General features: G+C 39.1%; 1 long non-coding RNA gene across 1 annotated transcript in view; it reads left to right on the top strand.

Moving 5' to 3' along the window:
* Positions 1 to 16,464, top strand: part of LOC308611054 — a 31,211-nt gene that overhangs the window by 4,572 nt on the left and 10,175 nt on the right. Inside the window, exon 2 of the long non-coding RNA XR_014014766.1 lies at positions 8,824 to 8,907. This is a non-coding gene — a long non-coding RNA (uncharacterized lncRNA). The remainder of the gene's footprint in view (positions 1 to 8,823; positions 8,908 to 16,464) is intronic.

Here is a 16,464-nt window from a genome sequence, read left to right as displayed (position 1 = left end):
TTCTTAACCACTGTGCCACCAGGAAAGCCCCATTTTATGATTTCTTTTTCGTAGTACACGGGCCTCTCACTGTTGTGGCCTCTCCTGTTGCGGAGCATAGGCTCTGCACGAGCAGGCTCAGCGGCCATGGCTCACGGGCCCAGCCACTCAGCGGCATGTGGGATCTTCCCGGACCAGGGCACGAACCAGTGTCCCCTGCACCAGCAGGCAGACTCTCAACCACTGCACCACCAGGGAAGCCCTATGATTTTTAAATTTGAAACATTGCTGCTTCTTTTTTTTAAGTTTTGTTTCTCCAAATTTAGGAAAATTTGTTTTTCTCTTTTTTTTTTTTGCGGTATGTGGGCCTCTCACTGTTGTGGCCTCTCCTGTTGCGGAGCACAGGCTCCGGACACGCAGGCTCAGCAGCCATGGCTCACGGGCCTAGCCGCTCCGCGGCATGTGGGATCTTCCCGGACCGGAGCACGAACCCGTGTCCCCTTCATCAGCAGGTGGACTCTCCACCAGTGCGCCACAAGGGAAGCCCTGTTTTTCTCTCGTAAGCTTAGAGCAATTTGGTAAATTATACCCTTGTAAGCAAAATTGAATCATTTGTCTTTTTCTCCCTACCCGATTCCTCCAGAATTCAGAGGCTTTCAGTGAACATTCTTATTTTCTTGGCAATATAGTTATTTGCATAATTTCAATAAGAATCTGTTCTCCTTATAATAGCACATAATTGCAAACATTGATTATATTACTAAAGTTTTGCCTAGAATGTCATATTTGAGAGAGATATACATAAACTTAGATTTGACCAAACAGCTTTAAGAAACTAAGGTTGACTTCATGGAGCCAATAAAGCCCCTTGGGAAAATAGTGTGGTACCTTGCTTACAGAGTTCCCAGCAGCCTTACTAGCTGAGTAAGGAAGGTCACTTCCTGGCAAATGCAAGAACCTCAGAATATTTGGGGGACATTGAGGAGAAAAATTCCCCCAAATCTATGGACGTCAAATGATTGGCTTGGCTTCTTAGCCTCAAGGGACTATTAAAAGTTTAATCTGGAGATTCCTTATAAAAAGTTCCAGCAAAGCAGATTTAAAAGAGCCTATATGGGAGATTTCCCTCTAACCCTGGAGATATTCTGCATAGATAGTGGTTGACCAGAGGTAAAGCCTAAAGTCCTTCATGAATTTCAATCAAAATTGGACTTTAAGAAGCCAGAACTCCTCACAGTGACATTCAGGAGAGAGGGTAGAGACAAAGATGGCAGAGTAGAAGGACGTGAGCTCACCTGCTCTCATGAAACCACCCAAATCACAACTAACTGCTGAACAACCGTCAACAAAAAAGACTTGAACATACAAAAAAGACATTCTACATCCAAAGACAAAGAAGAAGCTACAACTAGATGGTAGGAGGGGTGCTTTCGTGATATAATCAAATCTCATACCTACTGGGTGGGCGACCCAGAAAGTGGAAAATAATCATCATATCACAGAGGTTCTCCCACAGGAGTGAGAGTTCTGAGACCCACGTGAGGCTCCTCAGCCTGGGGACATGGCAATGAGAGGAGGAGATCCCAGAGCATTTGATCTTGAAGGCCAGTGGGACTTGAGGGCAGGAGCTCCACAGGATTGGGGGAAAGAGAGACTCCACTTTCGGAGGGTGCACACAAGGTTTCATGTGTACTGGGACCCAGGGCAAAGCAGTAACTCTGTAAAAGCCTGGGTCAGACCTACCTGAGGGTCTTGGAGGGTCTCCTGGGGAGGAAGAAGTTGGCTGTGGCTCACTGTGGGGGCAAGGACACTGGTGGCAGAGGACCCAGGGAATATTTTTTGTTGTGAGCTCTCCTGGAGGTCACCATTTGGGCACTGAGACCCGGCCCCACCCAATAGCCTGCAGTCTCCAGTTCTGGGATGCCTCAGGGCAAACAACCAACAGGGTGGGAACACAGACCCTCCCATGAGCAGACAGGCTGCCTAAAGTTATTCTGATCCCACAGCCGCCCCTAAACACCACTTGACACAGCCCTGCCCACAAGAGGGAGAAGACCCAGCTCCACCCACCAGTGGGCAGGCACCAGTCCCTACCACCAGGAAGACTTCACAAGCTCCTGAACCAACCTCACCCATCAGGGGGCAGGCACCAGAAGTGAGAGGAGCCATGATCCTGCAGCCTGAGGAAAGGAGGCTACAAACACGGAAGGCAGAGAAATGTGTTCCAGATGAAGGAACATCATCAAACTCCAGAAGAACAACTAAGTGGAGTGGAGATAGGCAATCTTCCAGAAAAAGAATTCAGAGTAATGATAGTAAAGATGATACAAGTAACTGGAAAAAGAATGGAGGCACAGACCAAGAACATAGATGAAATTTTTAACAAAGAGCTAGAAGTTTTAAAAAACAGAGATAAACAATAACTGAAATGAAAAATAGCCTACAAGTAATCAACAGCAGAATAAATGAGGCAGAAGAATAAATAAGTGAGCTGGTAGACAGATTGGTGAAAATCACTGCTTTGGAACTGAATAAAGAAAAAAAATGAAAACAAATGAGGACAGTCTAAGAGACCTCTGGGACAACATTAAATGTGCCAACATTCACATTATAGGGGTCCCAGAAGGAGAAGAGAGAGACAGAGGGGCTGAAAAAATATTTGAAGAGATAATAGCCATAAACTTCCCTAACATGGAAAAGGAACAGTCACTCAAGTCCAGGAAGCACCGAGAGTCAAATACAGGACAAACCCAAAGAGGAACATGCCAACACACATGAATCAAATTGACAAAAATTAAAGACAAAGAAAACATTAAAAGCAACAAGAGAGAAACAACAAATAACATACAAGGAAACCCCAGTAAGGTTATCAGCTGATTTTTTCAGCAGAAACTCTGCAGGCCAGAAGGGAGTGGCCCACTATATTTACAGTGATGAAAGGCAAAAACCTACGACCAAAAATACTCTACCCAGCAAGGCTCTTATTCAGACCTGACAGAGAAATCAAAAGCTTTATAGACAAACAAAAGCTAAGAGAATTCAGCACCATCAAACCAGCTTTACAACAAATGCTAAAGGAACTTCTCTAGATGAAAAAGAAAATGCCACAACTAGAAAAAAAATTATGAATGGGAAAGCTCACCATTAAAGGCAAACATACAGTAAAGGTAGGAAATCATCTACTCACAAATATGATATCAAAACAAGCAATCATGAGAAGAGGAGAGTACAAATGCAGGATATTGGAAATGCATTTGAAATTAAGAGACCAGCAGCTTAAAACAACTTTTCGTGTGTGTATATATATATATATATATATATATATATATATATATATATATATATATATATATATATACTCTGCTATATCAAAACCTCATGGGAAATGCAAACCAGATATCTACAATAGATACACAAAGAAAAAGCAACCCAAATGCAACACTAAAGATGGTCATCAAACCACAAGGGAAGAGAACAAAAGAGGAAGGGAAGAAAAAAGAGCTACAAAAACAAACCCAAAACAATGAACAAAATGACAATAAGAACATACATATTGATAATTACATTAAAAGTAAATAGACTAAATGCTCCAACCAAAAGACATAGACTGGCTGAATAGATACAAAAGCAAGGACCATATATATGCTGCCTACTAGAAACTCACTTTAGATCTAGACACCCACACAGACTGAAAGTGGGAGGGTAAAAGAAAGGTATTCCATACAAATGGAAATCAAAGGAAAGCCAGAGTAGCAATAGTCATATCAGACAAAATAGACTCTAAAATAAAGACTGTAACAAGGACCAAGAAGGACACTGCATAATGATCAAGGAATCAATCCAAGAAGAAGATACAACAATTGTAAATATATATTCACCCAACACAGGAACGCCTCAATATATAAGGCTAATGCTAATAGCCATAAAAGGAGAAATTGACAGTAACACAATAGTATTGGGGGATGTTAACACCCCACTTTCATCAATGGACGGATCATCCAGACAGAAAATCAATATGAAAACACAGGCCTTGAATGACACATTAGACCAGAAGGACTTAATTGATATTTATAGAGCATTCCATCTGAAAGCAGCAGAATACACATTCTTCTCAAGTGCACACGAAACATTCTCCAGGATAGATCACACACTGGGCCACAAAGTGAGCCTTGGTAAATTTAAGAAAATTGAAATCATATGAAGCACCTATTCCAAACACAATGCTATGAGATTAGAAATCAACTACAAGAAAAAAACTGTAAAAAACACAAATACATGGAGGCTAAACAATATGCTATAAGCAACCAATGTATCACTGAAGAAATCAAAGAAAAATGAAAAATATACCTACAAATGAAAACAAAAACACGAAGATCCAAAACCTATGGGATGCAGCAGAAGCATTTCTAAAAGGGAAGTTTATAGTGATAAAATCTTACCTCAGGAAACAAGAAAAATCTCAAATAAACAACCTAACCTTATAAGTAAAGCAACTAGAGAAAGGAGAACAAACAAAACCCAAATTTAGTAGAAGGAAAGAAATCATATAGATCAGAGCAGAAATAAATGAGAGACAAAGAAAACAGTAGGAAAGATCAATGAAACTAGTAGCTGGTTCTTTGAAAAGATAAAATTGATAAACCATTAGCCAGCATCATCAAGAAAAAAATGGGGAGAGCTCAAATCAATAAAATTAGAAATAAAAAAGAAGTTACAATGGACACCACAGAAATACAAAAGCTCATAAGAGACTACTACAAGAAACTATATGCCTGTAAAATGCACAACCTAGAAGAAATGGACAAATTCTTAGAAAGGTACAACCTTCGAAGACTGAAGCAGGAAGAAATAGAAAATACGAACAGACAAATCACAAGTACTGAAATTGAAACTGTGATTAAGAAACTCCAACAGGGCATCCCTGGTGGCGCAGTTGTTAAGAAACCACCTGCCAAGGCAGGGGACATGGGTTTGAACCCTGGTCCAGGAAGATCCCACATGTCACAGAGCAACTAAGCCCATGGGTCACAACTACTAAGCCTGCTCTCTAGAGCCCACAAACCACAGCTGCTGAGCCTGCATGCCACAACTACTGAAGCTCACATGCCTAGATCCCATGCTCTGCAACAAGAGAAGCCACCGCAATGAGAAGCCCATGCACCGCAATGAAGAGTAGCCCCCTCTTGCCACAACTAAAAAAAGAAAGCCTACATACAGCAACAAACACCCAATGCAGCCAAAAATAAAATAAATAAATAAATTTATTTTTAAAAATTTATTTAAAAAAAAGAAACTCCCAACAAACAGAAGTCCAAGATCAGATGGCTTCCCAGGTGAATTCTCTCAAGCATTTAGAGAACACTAAACACCTGTTCTTCTGAAACTATTCCATAAAATTTCAGAAGAAGAAACATTCCCAAACTCATCCTATGAGGCCATAATCACCCTGATACCAAAACCAAACAAAGGTACTGTAAAAAAAGAAAAAGAAGTCAATATCACTGATGAACATAGACTCAAAAATTATTTACAAAATACTAGCAAAGTGAATCCAACAACACATTAAAAGGATCAGACACCATGATCAAGTGGGATTCATCCCAAGGATGCAAGGATTTTTCAATATCCACATATCAATCAGTGTGATACACCACATCAATGAATTCAGTAAAGTCACAGAATACAAAATTAATACACAGAAATCTCTTTCATTCCTATACACTAAAAACAAAAGATCAGAAAGAGAAATTATGGAAGGAATCCCATTTACCATCACATCAAAAAGAAAAAAATACCTATGAATAAATCTACCTAAGGAGACAAAAGACCTGTACTCTGAAAACTCTAAGATGCTGATGAAAGAAATCGAAAGTGACACAAACAGATGGAGAGATATACCATGTGCTTGGATTGGAAGAATCAATACTGTCAAAATGACTATACTACTTAAGGCAATCTACAGATTCAATGCAATCCCTGTTAAATTACCAGTGGAATTTTTTTTTTTAGACTTTTTTCATGTGGACCATTTTTAAAGTCTTTATTGAATTTGTTACAATATTGCTTCTGTTTTATGCTTTGATTTTTGTTTTTTGTTTTTTGTTTTTTTTTGTTTTTTTTTGGTTGCATGGCATGTGGGATCCCAACTCCCTGACCAGGGATCGAAGCTGCATCCTCCTCATTGGAAGGTGAAGTCCCAAACACCGGACCGCCAGGGAAGCCCCCACCAATGGCATTTTTCACAGAACTAGAACAGAAAAATTTAAAATTTGTTTAGAAACACAAACCCCCAAATAGCCAAAGCATACTATGAAAGCAAAATGGAGCTGGAGGAATCAGGCTCACTGTCTTCAGACTATATTACAAAGCTACAGTAATCAGTATGGTACTTGCACAAAAACAGAAATATAGATCAATGGAACAGAATAGAAAGCCCAGAAATAAACCCACACAACTATGGTCAATTAATCTATGACAAAGGAGGCAAGAATATACAATGTAGAAAAGACAGTCTCTTCAATAAGTGGTGCTGGGAAAACTGGACAGCTACATGTAAAAAAAAATGAAATTAGAACAATTTTCTAACACCACAGACAAAAATAAACTCAAAATGCATTAAAGACCTAAATGTAAGATGGGATATTATAAAACTCTTAGAGGAAAATCCAAGCAGAACACTCTTTCACAGCAGCAATATCTTTTTGGATCCACCTCCTAGAGGAAAGAAAACAAAAACTAAAATAAACAAATGGGACCTAATAAAACTTAAAAGCTTTTGCCCAGCAAAGGAAACCATAAACAAAACAAAAAGACAACCTACAGAATGGGAGAAAATATTTGCAAATGATGGGACTGACAATGGAATAATCTCCAAAGTATACAAATAGCTTATGCAGCTCAATATCAAAAAAGCAAACAACCCAATCAAAAAATGGACAGAAGATCTAAACAGACATTTCTCCAAAGAAGACATACTGATGGGCAAAAAGCACATGAAAATCTGCTCAACATCGCTAATTATTAGAGAAATGCAAATCAAAACTACAATGAGGTATCACCTCACACCAGTCAGAGTAACCATCATCAAAAAGTCTACAAACTGTAGACTACAAAAATGTTGGAGAGGGTGTGGAGAAAAGGAGTCCTCCTACACTGTTGGTGGGAATGTAAATTGATTCAACCACTCTGGAGAATATTATGGGATTCCTTAAAAAACTAAAAATAGAACTACCATATGATCCAGCAATCCTACTCTTAGGCATGTATCTGGAGAAAATTATACTTCCAAAAGATACATGCACCCCAGTGTTCAGTGCAGCACTATTCACAATAACCAGGATATGAAAGCAATTTAAATGTCCATTGACAGATGAATGGATAAAGAAGATGTGGAACATATATACAATGGAATATTACTCAGCCATAAAAATGAATGAAATCATGCCATTTGCAGTAACATGAATTGATGTAGAGATTATCATACTAAGTGAAGTAATTCAGAGAAAGACAAATATCATATGATATCACTTATCTGTGGAATCTAAACAAATGATACAAATGAACTTAATTACAAAAGAGAAACAGACTCACAGACTTAAAAAACAAACTTATGGTTACTAAAGGGAAAAGGTATGGGGAGGGATAAATTAGGAGTTTGGATTCACATATACACACTACTATATATAAAATAGATAATCCACAAGACCCTACTGTATAGCAAAGGGAACTCTACTCAATATTCTGTAATAACCTATATGGCAAAAGAATCTGAAAAAGAATGGATATATGTATATGTATAACTGAATCATTTTGCTGTACACCTGAAACTAATTCAACATTGTAAATCAACTATACTTCAATATAAAATAAAAATTAAATTTAAAAAAGAGATTAAACAAAGAAGTGTCTTCCAATGCAAGGATCAGATCAAAGAACATGAATGGAATATTCCTACTGGGACGATTAGGAGGATAACACATCCTTGGTAGGTGCAGAGCCTGTTCACTTATCCTCTGACTTTCCTTGCCTTTCTCCACTACATCCAATTAAGCAGATAAAAACTTCGAGAAAGCTGCCTCTTCCTTCACCAGTGCCAAGAAGGACAAACTCAAAGAGCCATTTGTCTGTCTGTCTTCCTCTGATGTTGCTTCTTCACGTTTGAGCTATTGGGAGGAGAGAGAGGCAATAAATTCTCTTAATAAAAGCAAAAAATAAAAATAAAAAGCAAGCCTATATGGTCAGTCACAATCCTTGCTATACTTATATAAATAAGACCAAGTTTATTGAATCTAGACTTATTTTGCAAACAAATTTGTCTTAATTTGGCTATCTTTGATAGAAATGAGGGTGATTTTAGAGGGAAAAATTATCTTTCAATAGAAACCAAAATACGTATTGTGGATATTAGATTCTAGTGCTATTAATTTTCTTTGAAGTTTTCTTAATTACCTGAAAACTGGACTGTATCCTGAATTTTTCTAGTTTCCTCCACTACCTGACTACAACTCTCCAAACTAGTGTTTCCAAATTTTCTCCCACCCTTTTGACTTGGAATCATTGCAACTAAAACTGCCTTTTTTTCTGAAGTCCTGCATACTGAAGGTAGATACCTTAATATAAACTTCAGAGAAATCTCCACAGCAGCTCATGTTTAGACAATCTTCTTCGTTCCTGTTGCTATATGGACCACTCAGAAAGTTTACCTGAACATCTGATGGACATTCAAACTACAAAAGATGCTTTAACCCTGACATTTAGAGATCTTCTCAACTGTCTACCCTCAGAACTCAAAAACTGATCCGAAATTTGCCTCAATTATTAACCATTGTTTTTTTGTCTCCATAGCAATGCCTCTTATTAAATACCTGATTGCTTGTACAGTAAGCTTAACTTCTACTTGGAAATACTGCTTTGGAAGAGAAAATTAAGGTAAAATGATCATATGGATGGACTCTAATCCAATATGACTTGTATCTTTATAAGGGGGGAATTTTAGAACACAGACATGCACAGACTGAGGGGCAACCATGTGAGGACACAGCGAGAAGGTAGCCATCAAAGGAGAGAGACCTCAAGGAAACTAAACTTGATACTTTGATCTTGGACTTCTAGCCTCTAGAACTATGAGAAAATATACTTTTGTTGTTTAAGCCACCTAGTAGCCAGTGTGGTATTTTGTTATGGCAGCCCTAGCAAACAAATACAATCACTATTAGGGGAAAAAAATCATGTGCTTTGTTTTTCCAGTAGAATGATTTTAACACTGATTACTTCTTACCTTGAGATTATAAAAGACAGGGATAAACATTACTGTAGAGTATATATGAGTTGTGTCCTATGAAACAAAGCTAGTTAACAAACACCTCTCAGCTGTAGATGATGCCATGTGTTCATCTGATCAGCAAGAGGACATGAGTGGAAGGGAGAACCTTTTCTGCTTCAGACAAGCAACTTCCTGGGTTACCCTGAGTATGACAAAGAGGGCCATTGCTTGGGGACCAGGTCTCCAAGCAGTCACAACAGGCCTCAGGAACCCACAAGAAAATTGTGAAGGAAGAATATTACTAGCCAGGCCCATATGTATCTTTTCCTCCCATCACTGCTCTTTTGTGAAAAATTCTTCCAAATACATATTTTTGTCCCAAAATATCATGTTGGACGCTCGCTACTAGGAGCAAAATTTTCTAGCATCTCTGTTGGATGAATTTTCACACTTGCAAAATCACTCAGAAAAGAGTTCGTCCTCCCAACACCTGCCCTGCACCAGTGTCCCCCTAAACAACATCTGACCACAATATGAAGGAACTTACCTCCCAGGTAAACAGGTGCTTGAATGTGATTTAATTATCTCTGCATCCTCTCCCTGGTCTCCCTGTGAAATCTAGTCACCTCTTTGCATTAAAGCATTTCTGTGAGAAGCCCTGTAAGGTGCTGGATATTCTCAATTCTGTCCTACTGGTTTCTCTGAAGTGCCTAGAAGCTGTCCTCTCCACACACAAACTGTTCTGACAAACTTCATTTGAATGATTTGGATTTTAATTCTCAATTTGCTTCTGTTCCTAAGCTCTTAAGGCTTTTTTTTTTTTAACAATTCAGAAAAAACATTAAAAAAAAAGACAAGGTTGGGCTTCCCTGGTGGGACAGTGGTTGAGAGTCCGCCTGCCGATGCAGGGGACACGGGTTTGTGCCCCGGTCTGGGAATATCCCACATGCCGCGGAGCGGCTGGGCCAGTGATCCATGGCCGCTGAGCCTGCGCGTCCGGAGCCTGTGCTCCGCAACGGGAGAGGCCACAACAGTGAGAGGCCCACGTACCGCAAAAAAAAAAAAAAAAGGCAAGGCTACTCGCAGATCTAACATGCTAAGCTTTAACTTAGTACGTTCTTAAGACTGATGTTTTCCAAGGAACAAACTTTCATGTTTCCTGTGCAATAATAAAGGTTTGTTATAAAAGTTAAGTACGAAAAGTGAAAAAAAATAAAAATAGTGGTATCTTCACAGTTGAGTTCTTAACATATTTTCTGATATATGTAAAAAGAGAAAAATTGGCAAAATGAGTACCAACATTTTTAAAAATAATAATTAAGCCTAAATCCCTAGATTTACCAATTTTATAAAATAAGAAAATAACATTTTATAAAATACAATTTTATGAAATATGATTTTATAAAATTTGTTTAGGTAAGTAACAAATGATTTGCCCAAAAAACAGATTTAGCAGGTGGAGTCCAGGGGGCACATTCTACAAAATAAGTTTATTGACACTGTAAAGGGTTACTAGCATAAAATTGTGGTGGGAATAAAAAGGGCAGTGACCTTCCTCCTGAAGTTTAGGAGTGATCCCTGATTTGAGAGATATCTGAGTTGAAGTGGTCATTGGAAACAAATGGTAGAGAGAAATCACAGAGAGCAGACTGTATCAATTCCAGCTTCTGGACTCAGAGAAGGAAGGAAGAGCTTCAGATTTCACTGCAGAGAATGAGGCTGAGAAACTTCAAAATCAGATGCTGTTTCCCAGATCCAGGGGGCCAGCTAATGCACAAAAATGCTTAAAGCCACATAGGTATGTCACCTTTATTTCCTAGAGAAGATGTTAGCATTTTCTAAATCCTCATCTACCATGCCTGACATGCATTATTTTATAGCTTTCTGGAAGTTTCATCAGCACCACTTGTATATTTGTAGTACGATGTGTCTGTGGAGAGTACAGAATGCAGGTCCGGGGTGGGGGCAACGGACTCTTCTAGCTACCACAGTGAGTGGTGCCCCTGCAAACCTGAGTAAGGAAGACAACTTGCCTTTGGGTGGGTAGTGTTACAATCTGCATGTCTAGGGGCACAAATGTAAAGACCGACCCTGTTCTGGGAATGATTGTGATTCTGACTGACCTCAAAGGGGTAATTATGAAACCCCTGGATCATCAGGATCTGGATGTTCCCTACTTTTTCCATGGTGTGATCATGACAGAAAGTGTGGCTGTAGATATCTGGGAACATTTCCAGAAATGTCCTCCTGTAGGAGTTAATTATAAAGTAAATGTGTATAAAACAGAAAATAATATTGAAACCTATCAAGGGGAGTAGATCTTAAGGGTTAATATTGTAGATGGACTACTTTGGAAAAACTCTTTTTCCCTTGGAGTATTAAAAAGTCATCGCATAATTGCCATCTCCACATTTTGTTCTAGAGTGCCTGGTTTATTGATATCAGTGTGTTACCTGTTTTAAATAAAAATCTATTTGTAAAAATCCAGATCTGTAATATGTTCTAAATATCATTAGAGTGTCTTTTAACTATAGATTAAAAATCACTTCATTTTCAACAAAATATTTTGATGTAAACATCAAATGTTTTGAAAACAAAGGGGATCTGTTTTTGTTGTTTTCTCTTTTATCTAATTTTTGTATCCATTTTGTCTGGGCATATTAAATGGTAAAAATATTTATAAGATTTGCAGTAGGTGAATCTTCTTAAAAAGAAAATACTGAAGGCCACAGAGTCTGGGAATATTAATATCTTTTTAATAGATTGATCCCCCTTGATTTCTTATTCTGGAGTAAAAGTACAAGTTTTTCCATGAAAATTAGACACACAAATCATCTGACACAATGTATGGCAGATGGAAAATGATTGATGGGAATTTTGCTTTAATGCACATTGCTCATTGTGATTTTGCCCAGCTTAATGAACTGTGAATTAATAATGAGGAGCAACACATTCAACGTATTATAGTAATAAAGTGCTTTTATGGACATTTTTCATGTTTCCAGACTTTCTTGGCCACCCTGAACAATTTTAACTCAAAGGATTAAAAAATAATCGCTTATTTAACTGTGTTAAAATAGTCAACTTTGAAAAGGATATTTTCCTGTATGAACTTTTTCCTAATTGATTCCATTTTGTTCGGATCAGTAAAGTTACCTGAGTAAGCTGCACTATTAAAACAAAGTGATCTGATAGAGTATTAGATGACATACGTGACCACAGTCCATTGTTTTCTGATTCAACGACGAAAGGGAGTAAAGTGAAAAATTAATACTTATACATTTGTTAATTAGGAGAATAGAAAAACTAAATTTCTTGTAGAAATAAGCCCAGAGTCCTCGTGTCAGCCCTGCTCCTCTTAAAAGACCGTGACGCTGTAATACCAATGGATAATCTGGGAGACAACCAGCTGTCATTAAAATAGATTTTACCAAGGCAAGGACAATAGGTTGCTTATTAGCAGTGAGAAATCAGTAGTCTTTTAGAAGTGTACCCTTTGGAAAGTGTGAGATATATAATAAATGAAAGTCTTTCATTATTCATTGTTATAAGCCAAATGTAGATTAAATGTAGACTACCTTCAATTCAGATATTCAGGTATCCTTCCCTCAGTAATTTTATGAGGTAACATGTATAATGTCAAGCATAGGCTAAGTCATATATTTTATAATCCTTCAAAAATTTTTAAAGCAATGTGTTAACCCTATAATGAATATAAAATGGATCCTAACTGCATGTCTTAGAAAATGTGCATTTCATAGAATTATTTAAGAATGAAGCCTTAATAGCCCATCTTTTTAAGTATGTTAGCTGAACGTTATGATTGTGTAATATCATTTTAGGGCATTACCACATTTTAAGAAATAAAATAATATTCAGAAGCATAATTTTGCCAGAATGTAAAATTTAAAACCAGAAATTTGACTTGTGAAAAATCCTCACATGATTATTGGCCTGTTAAAAAATAAAGCAAACCCCACAAACCTGATGCAAGCTATTATGTGCAAAATAATGTGCTAGTTACACAGCCCTCTGGGAAGTGAATGTGAGTCCGGATGCTTCTTTCTTGGTTTATTTCATTCCTAGAGTACCTTTGTTGCAGGTTTTTCTTATGTTTCCAAAGGAAACAAGTAAGCCATCTCAAGTTTAAGTTTTGTCCTCAATAAATTAAAAAACGTGCCAGATACCATTTGACTGGATGATAACTAAAACTGGACAAATATTTTCCCTCACTGGAGACTGACAGTGTTTTAGTTGTGCTTAAAATTTGTGATTCTCCTAAAAAAAAGGGTACAAATGAAAACTTATGGTTACCAGGAGATAAGGGGGGAAGGATAAATTGGGAGATTGGGATTGACATATACACACTACTATATATAAAATAGATAATAATAACCTACTGTATAGCACAGGGAACTCTACTCAATACTCTGTAATGGCCTATATGGGAAAAGAATCTTTAAAAAAAGTGGACATATGTATATGTATAACTGGCTCACTTTGCTGTACACCTGAAACTAACACAAATTTGTAAATCAACTATACTCCAATAAAAATTTTTAAAAATAAAAAAATAGAGTACTACATGCATTTCTAAGAAATAAACATTATTTTCTTCATTCTTCTAAAATAAATAGAAATTTAAAAAAGTAATTTGTGATTTTCAAGCTAATGAACACCTAACAATGAAATTTGCAAATCTACATTTGGAATGTATAATTCTTTTGTTCAGAGGCAGTGACATTACAAAAGAACAAAACTTCTCAAACATTTCCCCATTTAGAGTAATGCTGACGGTGAGTGTCTGGTGGATCTCAGAGGGGCACAACTGATGATATATTTATCATGCTGCCAGTTTGCTAAGTGGTTTCATATTCACTAAGAAAAACTTGTCAATGAATACTGCAGAATAGACGTGAGGTCTCTGTGAGGTCTTTGTGCCAAGTCTCTGTGTGTTGTCTCTGGGTGAGATCTCTGTGTGAAGTCTCTGTATGAGGTCCCTTTGGAAGGTATCTCTGGGAAATCTGTTAAATCTGTGCTAGGTTTCTGTCTGAGGGTCTGTGAAGCAACATGAGGTCCCTGTGTGAGGTCTCAGTATGTGATCTCTGAGAAAGGTGTTTGCGTGAGAAGTCTCTCTTGAGAGGTGTGTCTGTGAAGTCTTTGTGTATTGTCTCTGGGTCTCTCCATTTCTTTTTTTCTTTTGGTCTCTCAATTTCTTGTCTTACTGTACCTTATGGAAGATGGAGCAGCAAGAGAAGGGCAAAGGGACTTGCTTCTTTCTGTTTTCTTGCTGTTCCATCAGCATCACCTGTCTGTGGCACTCTCCCAGCAGGAGCCGAGAGGTCCAAGTCCAGCTTCCCCATATTCCCAGAACTCACTTCTGGGTGCCCCTGAGAGGACCCAGCAGCAGCCAGGCTCAGGTCCCAGCCCTGTCAACTCTTTCCTCTGGGTACCGACCTCTCCCACAAGTCCTGGCTCCACTCTCACTGCTGTGCCCATTCTGGAGGCTGCCTTGGGAATTGGGGCCCAGAGGTAGGGCCTGGCTCCAGGGAGAAACCAGGGGTGTGAGCAGTCCTGTGCTCACTCTGCCCCCTCCACCCCAGGTCACAGCATTTCCACGTGTTGAGGGGCCTGACAGGGATGGGGGATGGGGTCCATTTCTGTTGTCATCTGGATCAGGGGCATCAGCTGGAACAGAAATCTCCACACTGAGAAAGACACCACCTGGAGCTGTGTCCACCATGCGCCCTGCACGTGGCAGAAAGCACCAAATCACTCTAGAGAAATTCTTCCTCATCTCCCTGCTTTTCCATATGGATGGGGGTCAGGAGACAAGAAAAGCTGTGCCAGAAGCAGATCAGTGGAACACTCCTGGATTGCACCCGGCCCCATCCACTTTGCACAGGTCACCTCCACACCACCACAAATCCTGTCTGATTGCTTCTTCACCTGCCAGGCTCTGGGGTGATCAAGGACTGGGAGACAGGCAAGGCTTACTACACAATCACAAGCCAGTCCCCACCTCTCCCCTGGAGCAGTCCTTGGGCCATGTGTTTATGTGAAGGTCACCAGACTAGGAGTCACATCCCAAGTTCCCTAGTCCTGGCTTTTACACCTATTGTTAAGTTATCCTTTCTAAAAGTCAAGAGGAGATGATGTGTAAGCTTATTAAATATAGTATTAAGAGATTAACCTTCCCTGATTTGCTTTACTTCTATAAGTTTGACTTTCTGTTTTGACCTAAAGGTGGTTTCTCTAGGTCTGTGATCTTAGAGTTGGAATAGGGTAGAGACCCTGGGGTGGGGCCATGATGAGCTACTGGACCCTTAACTTTTCCTCCCCTTTAGGCCTTTAGATGGTGGTTGTATGTCAGGGGGCTGCTCTTTCAGAACTGCACATTTATGGGAATCTGGTACCACTTTGCCTCCTTCCTTGGATCCAGTGATTTTTCTACACCTACATCCCACCCTAAATTCACAGTGTTTGACCATCAGGTAGTTACTACCCACAGTCACACCCCTATTCCATTCATCCAAAACTCCTTCTCTGGGGTTAACATAGAGTGGAAGGTAGGTGACCCATGAACATAGCCATTCATTTATATGGGACTGGACTCAACACAGCCCTCAGCAGCCTCCCTGATACTCCCCTCACCTACACACACAGAGCTGGAAATGCCATCCTTGCTGCTGCTCTAAAGTATAGGAAAAACAGAGGTGGGGGAGGGTGATGCTGTACATTTTATTATGGCTAAGCTAAAAGGGGTTCATAGGGCATATCTCAATCCCAGCCTTCATCAGAGAGAGAAGGAACTCTTAAGAGCAGATGTTGTATATTCCCTACCAAGAGATCCAGGGGCAAGCTTTCTCCTGTTTCTGAACTCAGAGCCCATACTCTATTCCCCCCAAACTTCCATCCACTTGGCTCTGACACTTCCTGGAGACTGAATTGGAATCTCCAGCCCTATCGTGTAAACCTATCCACTACAGTTGCATAAAGTTCAAAGTAGCATAGAAGAAGGAGAAAGATTGGTTGAACCAGATCCTTGGGTGTGGGTTTCATAGGTTTTTCCCGTCTCATTGTTAGAGTAATTTTGGTTTGTGTAATGACAGTATTATAAGGTGCAATGAAGGGACACGAGACAAGGAGCAAGCTTGTGATGCTACTGTCCACCTCCCTCCATGCCCATCCCTTCTAGAAGACAAAGTGCACAGCACAGACAG

This window comes from Mesoplodon bidens, assembly GCF_964165515.1.
Source record: "Mesoplodon bidens genome assembly, contig: HAP1_SCAFFOLD_154, whole genome shotgun sequence".
In the NCBI taxonomy this organism is placed as follows: Eukaryota; Metazoa; Chordata; class Mammalia; order Artiodactyla; family Ziphiidae; genus Mesoplodon; species Mesoplodon bidens.
This window is presented reverse-complemented; position numbering and strand designations above follow the sequence as displayed.